The sequence below is a fragment of the Mirounga angustirostris genome, unplaced genomic scaffold (genome assembly GCF_029215605.1).
Source record: "Mirounga angustirostris isolate CCGP_5_RB_7025 unplaced genomic scaffold, mMirAng1.0.hap1 SCAF_8, whole genome shotgun sequence".
Classification (NCBI taxonomy): Eukaryota; Metazoa; Chordata; class Mammalia; order Carnivora; family Phocidae; genus Mirounga; species Mirounga angustirostris.
In genome coordinates, this window is record NW_026991716.1 from 81516826 (window position 1) to 81526041 (window position 9216).

General features: G+C 35.5%; 1 pseudogene; it reads right to left on the reverse strand.

Annotated features, from left to right (window-relative positions):
* Positions 1-6506: 6506 nt before the first annotated feature.
* On the reverse strand, positions 6507-8501 carry LOC123836473 (uncharacterized protein C11orf98-like; annotated as a pseudogene).
* Between the last annotated feature and the right edge of the window lie 715 nt (positions 8502-9216).

Here is a 9216-nt window from a genome sequence, read left to right on the forward strand (position 1 = left end):
TGCCTTTTTAGGTATCAGCTCTTAGGTCAATATATCTTTAAGTCATGTCTCTTTAAGAGATATACTTAAAATATGCCAAAATATGCTTTTTATACTTGTATTTGGTTGTGAGAAGTTAGAAGTGAGGGTTGATGGATGGTTATAACAAATTGGTGTATATGTATTTAAGTCTAATTTATTGTCATAGAATTGGAGAAGCTTTGCTACACCTGTCTTGAGTTTTCTACCCTCCTTTAGTAAACTTACTGAAGTAACCCAAAGCAGTTTCAAAGAAATAGGATCCCTACACATATCCCAGAGATCGAAATCAGGCCTAAAATAGTCTTAAGGCACTATCACGTATACCATTCTGTTGGATTTAGATTGAGATTACAAAAGACCCCCTCAAAAGATATACTGGTCTGATTGACTCTCTGATTTTATCCTTCTCCTTTCAAGGCAGATTCATTGAGATCAAGACCCATTTTTAGGGGCGCCTGGGTGGCTCAGTTGGTTAAGCGACTGCCTTCGGCTCGGGTCATGATCCTGGAGTCCCAGGATCGAGTCCCACATCGGGCTCCCTGCTCAGCGGGGGGTCTGCTTCTCCCTCTGACCCTCTTCCCTCTCGTGCTCTCTGTCTCTCATTCTCTCTCTCAAATAAATAAATAAAAATAAAATCTTAAAAAAAAAAAAAAGACCCATTTTTATCCCTTCCTCTGCCCCAGTTCCCTTATATTCTAGCTGGTACCTAGTAGGTAATCGATATATGTCTTTAATTAATGAGTGAAAAAATCAATTACCTGTCCTGCCTTTCAAGGTTTTTGGTAGATTCTATGCCATTGTAGAATCAGTAGGTTCTCTTGTTTATAAAATAGTTACAGGTGGAGGGGAAGAAGCTATATTCCTGTTATACCTTAAGCCAGAGATATTTTTTCCTGGGAAAATGTATAGGGTATCAGGAATTCTTCAGAATAGATATAAATATCCTATGAAGAGCACCCAATTTTCCTGCTACATCTCCTACATAAAAAAAAAAAAACAAACAAAAAACCTACTTGGAAGTAATTTGATTTGAAGCTAAATTCCAGTTCTTGTGTTCCACCCAAACCATCAAGGTTTTGAGAACATTCCACTGTACCTGATATGATAGAACTAAGCAGAGCAAACACCAAAAATATCTAACACTACACTTTCTTAGAAGTTAATAAAGACAGATTTCAGAAACAGAGATGCCATACTAGAATATGGGTAGAAATGCACCCCTCCTATATTTACTCTTTATTGCTAATGATTATTGGAAATCATAAAAACCAGGAGGCCTTTATTTCTAAATTATTATTTCAGTTGTAAATACATCATGGAATGCTACAAAAATATTAGTAGGTGGTAAATGCAATTTAGACAGGATGAAGCTTACATATAGAATTATCATAAACATGGGTACATCCAGGGGAGGAAAAATGGCAGTGTGACCTTCTTGGGGCAATATTGAAGAATGCACTAGATGAAATGTGTTGCCGAAAAAAGTTGAGTAACAACCTCTTGGGAACTGTAAGGAACTCTTAGCACCGAGCAGCCCATTTTTCAGTCTAAGGTTCTATTCAATCCCTTGTCTGCTCTTTTCATCGCTTAAATTCTTAATATCTGTGCACAACATTATCTCTACCAATAGATTATAAATTCCTAGTGTACAGTGACTAAAGTCTTAATCATCTTTGTATCTTCCAGTACGCCTGAAGAAATTACATGGTAGTGGCTGTATAAATGCTAGATTTAAGTCTAAAAGATGACACATAATACAAATATATCGTACTTAGTTAAGTCTTACCCAGAAAAGGAAAAATATAGATGTCCTGTTAGGCCTTTATATCCCTAAAGAATTAGGGTTTTGTAGATTTTTACTTCTGATTTCCATGAGGTTATTGCCTACTTTTCTCGACTAAGAACCACATCAAGTCTATACTTTTCCTGGCCATATTTTTCAGAAGATTGATGATTCAATCTTGGGCAAGATTGCCAAAGCATCAATATACCATAAAATTGTCTACTTCCCTAATTTAAACAATGAAGCAGATTAAAGCAGTTTGAGAACAGCAATGAAAATATTATGCCATTGGAATGCAAATGCAGACAGCCTGAGGCTGTTTGATTCCCACCAACATAATTACATTTAAGCAATATAAAAAAAACTTTCCCCTTAAGGGAAGATCTATTCCTTCCCAGAAATAAGTTGTGTCCTCCAGTCTACAGCATGCTAATATGGCATCTCTGTAACAAGGATGTATTGCCTCTAAATGGGTATATTTGGCTAAAATATGAAGGACTTTGAGTCTTTTTCCCACTTTAAGATTAGGTGATATTAAATATTTTGATTCACTGTTCTTTTAGTTCTACAATTGGCTTCAACCAGGTTTCTGTGGAATCTAGTTTCATTCTTTGGCCCAAAACAACACATCAAACACAAGTCGTCTTGAAAATAATAGGCATAAGGAGTCACTTCTTTTACTCACTTAATTAACTGAACCAAATTGACTATCTACTGATAAGTAATCAATAAGAAAATTTAGAAAAATATTCTATTATTTTTTAGTGAGGAATCTGTTTTATTATAGAGACAGAGCCTTTGCATGATTCAGCCTCTGTCTATTACTTTGTTTAGGTCAAAGGAATTAAGTCCAAGTTTGTACAATTACAAATAAAACTGAACCTGTCTGTATGACTAGCTCAGAATGTTCAGGAAAGAAATCTTCCCCACCTTAAAAAAAATTATTTGATGACTAATGCAGACATCTTGAATGAAGAAAAGAAAATTAATGTTAAGTAATTGTTAATGTACATATGTTGAGACATAAATACATTTATGTGTAACTACATGAACATATACTACTTACCTATCCAAATTTCACAGTATTTTATAGAGATCCAAGAAGAGTAACAATAAATCCTATTCAAGAATAAACCAATAATTTAACAATTTCAATAATTTTGTATACTATTTCCAAAACTTGTAAAGGGTATTTTTTTTAATATAAAAAGAATGTGGGGTGCCTGGGTGGCTCAGATGGTTAAGTGCCTGGCTCTTATTTTGGCTCAGGTCATGATATCAGGGTTATGAGCTTGAGTCCCACGTCAGTCTCCACACTCAGCATGGAGTCTGCTTGAGATTTTCTGTCTCCCTCTGCCTCTGCCCCTCCCCTGCACTCACATGCTCTCTCTCTCTCTCTCAAAATAAATAAATAATGAAAGAAAGAAAGAAAGAAAGAAAGAAAGAAAGAAAGAAAGAAAGAAAGAAAGAAAGAAAGAAAGAAAGAAAGAAAAAAAGAAAGAAAGAAAGAAAGGAAGGAAGAAAGGAAGAAAGGTTGAAAATTAGAATACTCTATAAAATTGAATTTTCTGGTCAACTGAGAGAAATTACATATTTGTAAATCATTACAGTTTTGAAATTATAACTAAAATTAAACTAAAAAGCACTTATAACAAAATAATGTAAAATGGGTTAATATTAGCCTTAGCCTAAACTGAGTTAGTTTCAATCAAGGTCTCACTTTGTTATAGGGTTATCATTATGAACAAACATGGCCTTTGTATATATGCTGATGTAGACCAAGGAAGAGATTAGCCTACATCCTATATTATGACATATCCTAAAATTTGTCCTTTCTTAAAAAAATATGGGTGAGAAGCCTTCTAAATCTTTCATCTTTCTAGATGTTAACATTTAAGATGGTAAGATTTAATATTAGGTTTATTGCAAATAACATGCTAAAATATGGAATAAGTATAAATGAACTGTGCATTCTCTTAAGTACCACTGTATTATATCTTACTTCATCTAAAGATGTACCTTCTTTGAAATAAGCATGTTAGTAATTTTTAAATGCATTTTAAAAAATAAGTTCACTTTGAGATAAAATTCTTGCATAAGACAGCTACTCTTATAAATTATATATGGGCATGGACATATGTAGAAAAACTCAACGCTTAAATGAAATTAAAAAACAAACTCAACAGGTTTTTTCTAAGAACTACTAACGGTAAATCAACTTGATACATTTTATGCAAGTTTTCAAAGCCACATGAGCTGCCCTCACTCCATATCTAGGGCTTGTGCTGAACTGTATAGGATTACAGAGAAGTGGGTCACATTTCCCACCCTTTGGAAGTTTATTTTCAAGGTATGATAGTAAAACTAACATGCACTAAACATTTGGAGAATAATAAAAAAGAGAATATAAATATACGCAAGAGAATATTGAATAGGGAAAATGTTCTAATCAGGAGAATTTTTTTTTCTGTTTCAGGCTGAAACCATGTCATTGCCAATGGAAAATGGAAAACTGGCAATATAAGCATCCATTTACATGAGAAATTACCCAAGTGCCCCCACACATACTGCCTTCCGTGCACAATACAAAGTGGTTCCATTTTCAGTAGAACATATGCTAAATGTTTAAGCTCAAAGATGATTTAGACAAAATGGAAAAGATTTTTTAAACATTTATTTTACACTTTACAGGATTCATTTAGATTGGCAGATGTTCCAAAACCCAAAGAAAAGTAACTTAACCAGCTAGTGGAAAAGGCAGTGTTTGCAAAGGCAAGAGGGAGGAAAAAAAAAAATCCCTGACTTTGTAACATTCAGTATCAGAAAACATATGAATGAATGAATGAATACATAAAAATCCAGGGGAAATCTAATAGTTAAAATACTGAAGGACTTCTAAATTCTTTCAGGTACCTGCAACAAATGATATATTGATTTTGCTGTTAAACAGCCCAGCTGTAACCAACACATTAGACACAGAGGATGAAAGCAATGACTAAAAGCACCTTATTTCATCTGTCACACCTGAGGCACTGCCTTCTTCAGACCTTTGGTGTATTAGCACAGAAAATCAATTAGGTAAAGAGCTGAACAAATGAAGGGAGAATAAAAAAGGTCTCATTCACAAAGTATGGGATATCAACAAGCCCAGGAGACTTTGGTAAACTATATGATATCTCCAAATAAACCATAACAACTTTTTCTGAACTTTTAAAAGTCTGTGATTATGTATCACAGATTGCTCTAAACCTATTTTGGAAGGTTGTCAGCCATTAAACCACCTGATAAACACAGTAGAGTATTTTCAGCTTCAAGTTTAGTACATATGCATCTCTTAAATCATAAAATATTGTGTCCAAAAAAAAAAAAAACTCAGTGTAGTTACTCCCTTAACAGATTCTTAAAATGATTATATACATGAATCTTCAGGTAAAGATCATTGTTACTTAACATTTGTGTGGCCTGTTCTGTGCTTGCATATGGCCCCCAAATTTTCAGTGTAACCTAATAATTTCCTCAGCCATAAAAATAATCAATTTTTATCATAGAAGTCATATGGCTCCTGTTTGAGTTTTAAGTAGACAAAGCACTGAGCACAGGATCAACCTCAGGGATTTTAAGTACCATGATATTAATTTTTCTTCAAGGAACTTATTTTTTTTTTTCCTACAAAGAAAATCAAGCTGCTTCTTGAAAGGGATCTCATAAAGTATCAGAGGGAATGTGTGGAAGCCACATTTGGATACTGATATTAAGTTTTATGGCCAGTGCTTATCCCTTTTTGTGCCACTTCCCCAAATTATAAAAGTATCTCTTCTTTATATCTTTAGTTCTTTTACTACTAATATCTACCACCTCATCAATTTCCCAGTCATTGCCTCTTCATCTCATTTCCCAATAGCTATTAATATAGAATCTCATGCCTCCCCCCCCTTCCTTATTCAATATACAGAGCTCTGTAAGCTCTAGCTCCACTCTGACCAAAATCCCATAACCTCTTGTATTTGCTTATGCCCTCTGCCTTTTCATATTAACCACTGATGTTCGGCTATCAGGACCTTTCCCATGAAAACCCAATTCTTCCACTTCCCTGTCTACTGGTTTGCTTCTCATTCCCCAGGCCCAATATCAGCCACTAACTCTCCACATCCTGCTTATTCCACTGAAATTCGAATAAGGGTATTCATTGTGTGTGTGCTCTGTTTCAGGCATTGGGCTCCCACTTTTGTATGTATAAAAGCATATATAATTTAGTCATTTGAATCTCAGAAAATCTGGCCACCCTACGACTCATTTTTACAGGAGACAAATTTAGAGAAGGTAAGAAACTTTCCACACCCATTCAAGATTTGCTCTTTGTTACCTTTCGCTAGGAAATACCTCTAGCATTCTTTCTTTGTACATAATAATTCACCAGATCAGCTCTTTGCCATCTTGGATTGTTTGGGGTTTTGTTTGTTTGTTTCAGTAAGAACTCTAGGGCTTTGATTACAAATGGAGTTGACTGCTAAGGAGCCCCTTCTCCAATCTTTCTTCTCCACCCTCTTCCTCTCAACATAACCCTCCAGGTTAGGTCACTAGGGCCATTAAGGAAGAGGAATCTGAGGAGAATGAAAAAGGGCAATGCTTTCTCCAAAGTCCTCTGAAGCGCAGAGTCCTCCTAGCTCCAGCTGAGAATCTTCTGGTAGAAGGGGTGAGAGATTCAGCTCTCCTCTTCAGGGTCTTCCATGTCTATGTCCTGGGATACTTTTGTCTTCTTTTGCCCTTTGGGCTGTGCCTCACTAGTCCTGGATGGCTTTGTAGGGGTTTCCACTTCAATGACTGCTTTCTCTTTCTGGGCAAGCCAGGTCTGTGGAAGGAGTTTTCGGTGCTTCTTCACAGAGTAATGTTGGCATGTACACCTGACACCCGTTTTTTGAGGTGGTGCTGCATGATCAGCCCATCGTCTGTCACAGCCGGAATCATGGGTGCTTCAGTCGCCTCTCCCGCTTCAACACCCGCCAGAGCTTGAACAGCTTCTTCTCAGCTACATTCAAGGCCGCTTGATCTTTCCCTGGGGAGCTCCCAGGGCTGCGCCACCATCTTGGATTGTTATAAAGCCTCTAGAAGAAGAAATAAAGATTCATCTCCAATATTTCCAAAGTGCTATCTAGAGGAGCTAATAAATGGTGGAAATGTGCAAGATATGAGAGAGTGCTCAATGTCCTTTTGGAGATTAAAGGGTGTGTGGGTGTGTGTGTGTGTGTATATATATATTGCTATATATACACACACACACACACACACATGCTTATATCTATATCTCTTTCTCAATATATGTATATATCAAGAGAGATGAAAGATAATATAAACATGAAATTAAGAGAAGAAAGCAACAGGACAGGCCTGCCTAATGTATATGGTATATATATATATATTTTTTTTGTAAATATTTAATTTATTTTTTTTTAAAGATTTTATTTATTTATTTGAGAGACAGAGTGAGAGAGAGAAAGAGCACAAGAGTGGGGAGCGGGAGAGGGAGAAGCAGACTCCCCGCCGAGCAGGGAGCCCGATACGGGACTTGATCCCAGGACTCCAGGATCATGACCTGAGCCGAAGGCAGTCGCTTAACCAACTGAGCCACCCAGGCGCCCAGTATATGGTATATATTAAAAGTCAGTTTAAGTTGTTGTTCAGGAAATAAACACAAAAGAAAGTGGATATTAACAGGACATATGATTCAAAAGCAAGCCCCATCCACTTCACAATTTCCCTAAGATATAATGCTATTTTATAGGAATACTTCATATATGAAATGCTCCTTTCAGTACAGAATACACTAGATCAGAACTCAATCTGTTTTTCAATGAATATAATGTGAATTTGGGTATATTGTCTGAACTCAAATTTTCCAAGGTCAAAATAAATATTGGGGACTATCCATTTTCAGTTATGCTGTTGAGGAAACTCTGAGAGTTCTTTTGCTAAAAATTTACACTTTGAAATGTGACATGTGAACATTCTGCTTGGTGAGCACCTAATAACTATTTAGTGACAAAATAAGACAGTTGGTAACATTTGCATAATTTATGCAAGATTTTATAGACTCATATTGAAAGCAAGAATAATAAGCTTCTATGATTTTGGTACCTATATTTTGTGACTATCAACTGCTTGATTCAAAAGTATGTCATATAATGAAATAATTTGCAGTATATAGCCAGAGGTTTTTAAAAAATCTACAGTTGATCATGTTGTAAGCTATCACATTAGAATATGAGGATGTTTTCTTTATTAATAGCAGTACATGGATGGTTCTGAACCTGGACTGCTCAGACAAATTTTGAAGATTTCTGCATATTTTGCAGTCAACAAAATATACTGTACCTTTGTACAATTTCTCATGGCAACAACACTTAAGATCACACATAGTTGAAGTTATCAGAAATGCATGTCTTGGTGGTATAATTTTAGCACTTGCTCATGGAAGAAAGATTCACGTCAGTTTCAGATTTTACCCAGTTTTCCAACTGCTAAGTACAAACAAAAATCTCTATCAATCTACTGAAAGTAAACAATTCTGTTGAAATTGGTATCCTCTGATCACATGGACATCTTATAATTTGATAAGGCAATTTAGAATAGCACTAGATGTCCCAAATGTTTAAAAGTCCAGCTTTTACCCAGATGACTTGGATGTTACCACCAAGTACATTATAGGCAGAATAGTACAGAATGACTTTCTAAGTACTTCAGATATTAAGTAAGAGGCCTGCTTGATGCCTTAAAGTCTCTTTATCAATATCAATTCTTTTCCATAAGTTCATGTCTCCAAAATGGCTCTTTTGAAATGCAACTCTATTAGCTGGAAAGGTAGTACATTGTTCCATTAGCCTGTGAGGGGGAATTACTTAGCAAGGTCCTCAGGGAATGAATATCAACAAATAAATTTTGATAAAGGAGGGAAATGAATATTAGAAAAAAATCTGAGCATGGATCTTTGCTCAACCAAATAGGCCCAGATGGGTCATTCCAAAAAACCAGCAGAAGGGCACTTTTGAGGAAGCACAACTAAAGATGAGGTTATGCCAAAGCACAATTTTCCCAGAGTTTTATAGGGCTCTGTAGGGAAAATTCTAGAACATTCTTTATGGTTACAGAGTATGTGGTTCACACTCTTCTGCCTCCACTTCTTCTGTAAAATAGGGATAATGATAAAAGCTGCATCATCATAGATAATTCATTGAGATGAAAATGTAAAGCATTTAGAACTTTACAATAATATTAACATTTTAAAAATGTAGAGATGCATTAATATTGCAACACAGCATCCTGGCACCTTCTCCATTTTACATTTTAAAAAGTACTATTACTGTTATGAATTATTCATATTCCAAAAAGCCAATGTCCTAAAAAAGAAAAATAGAATT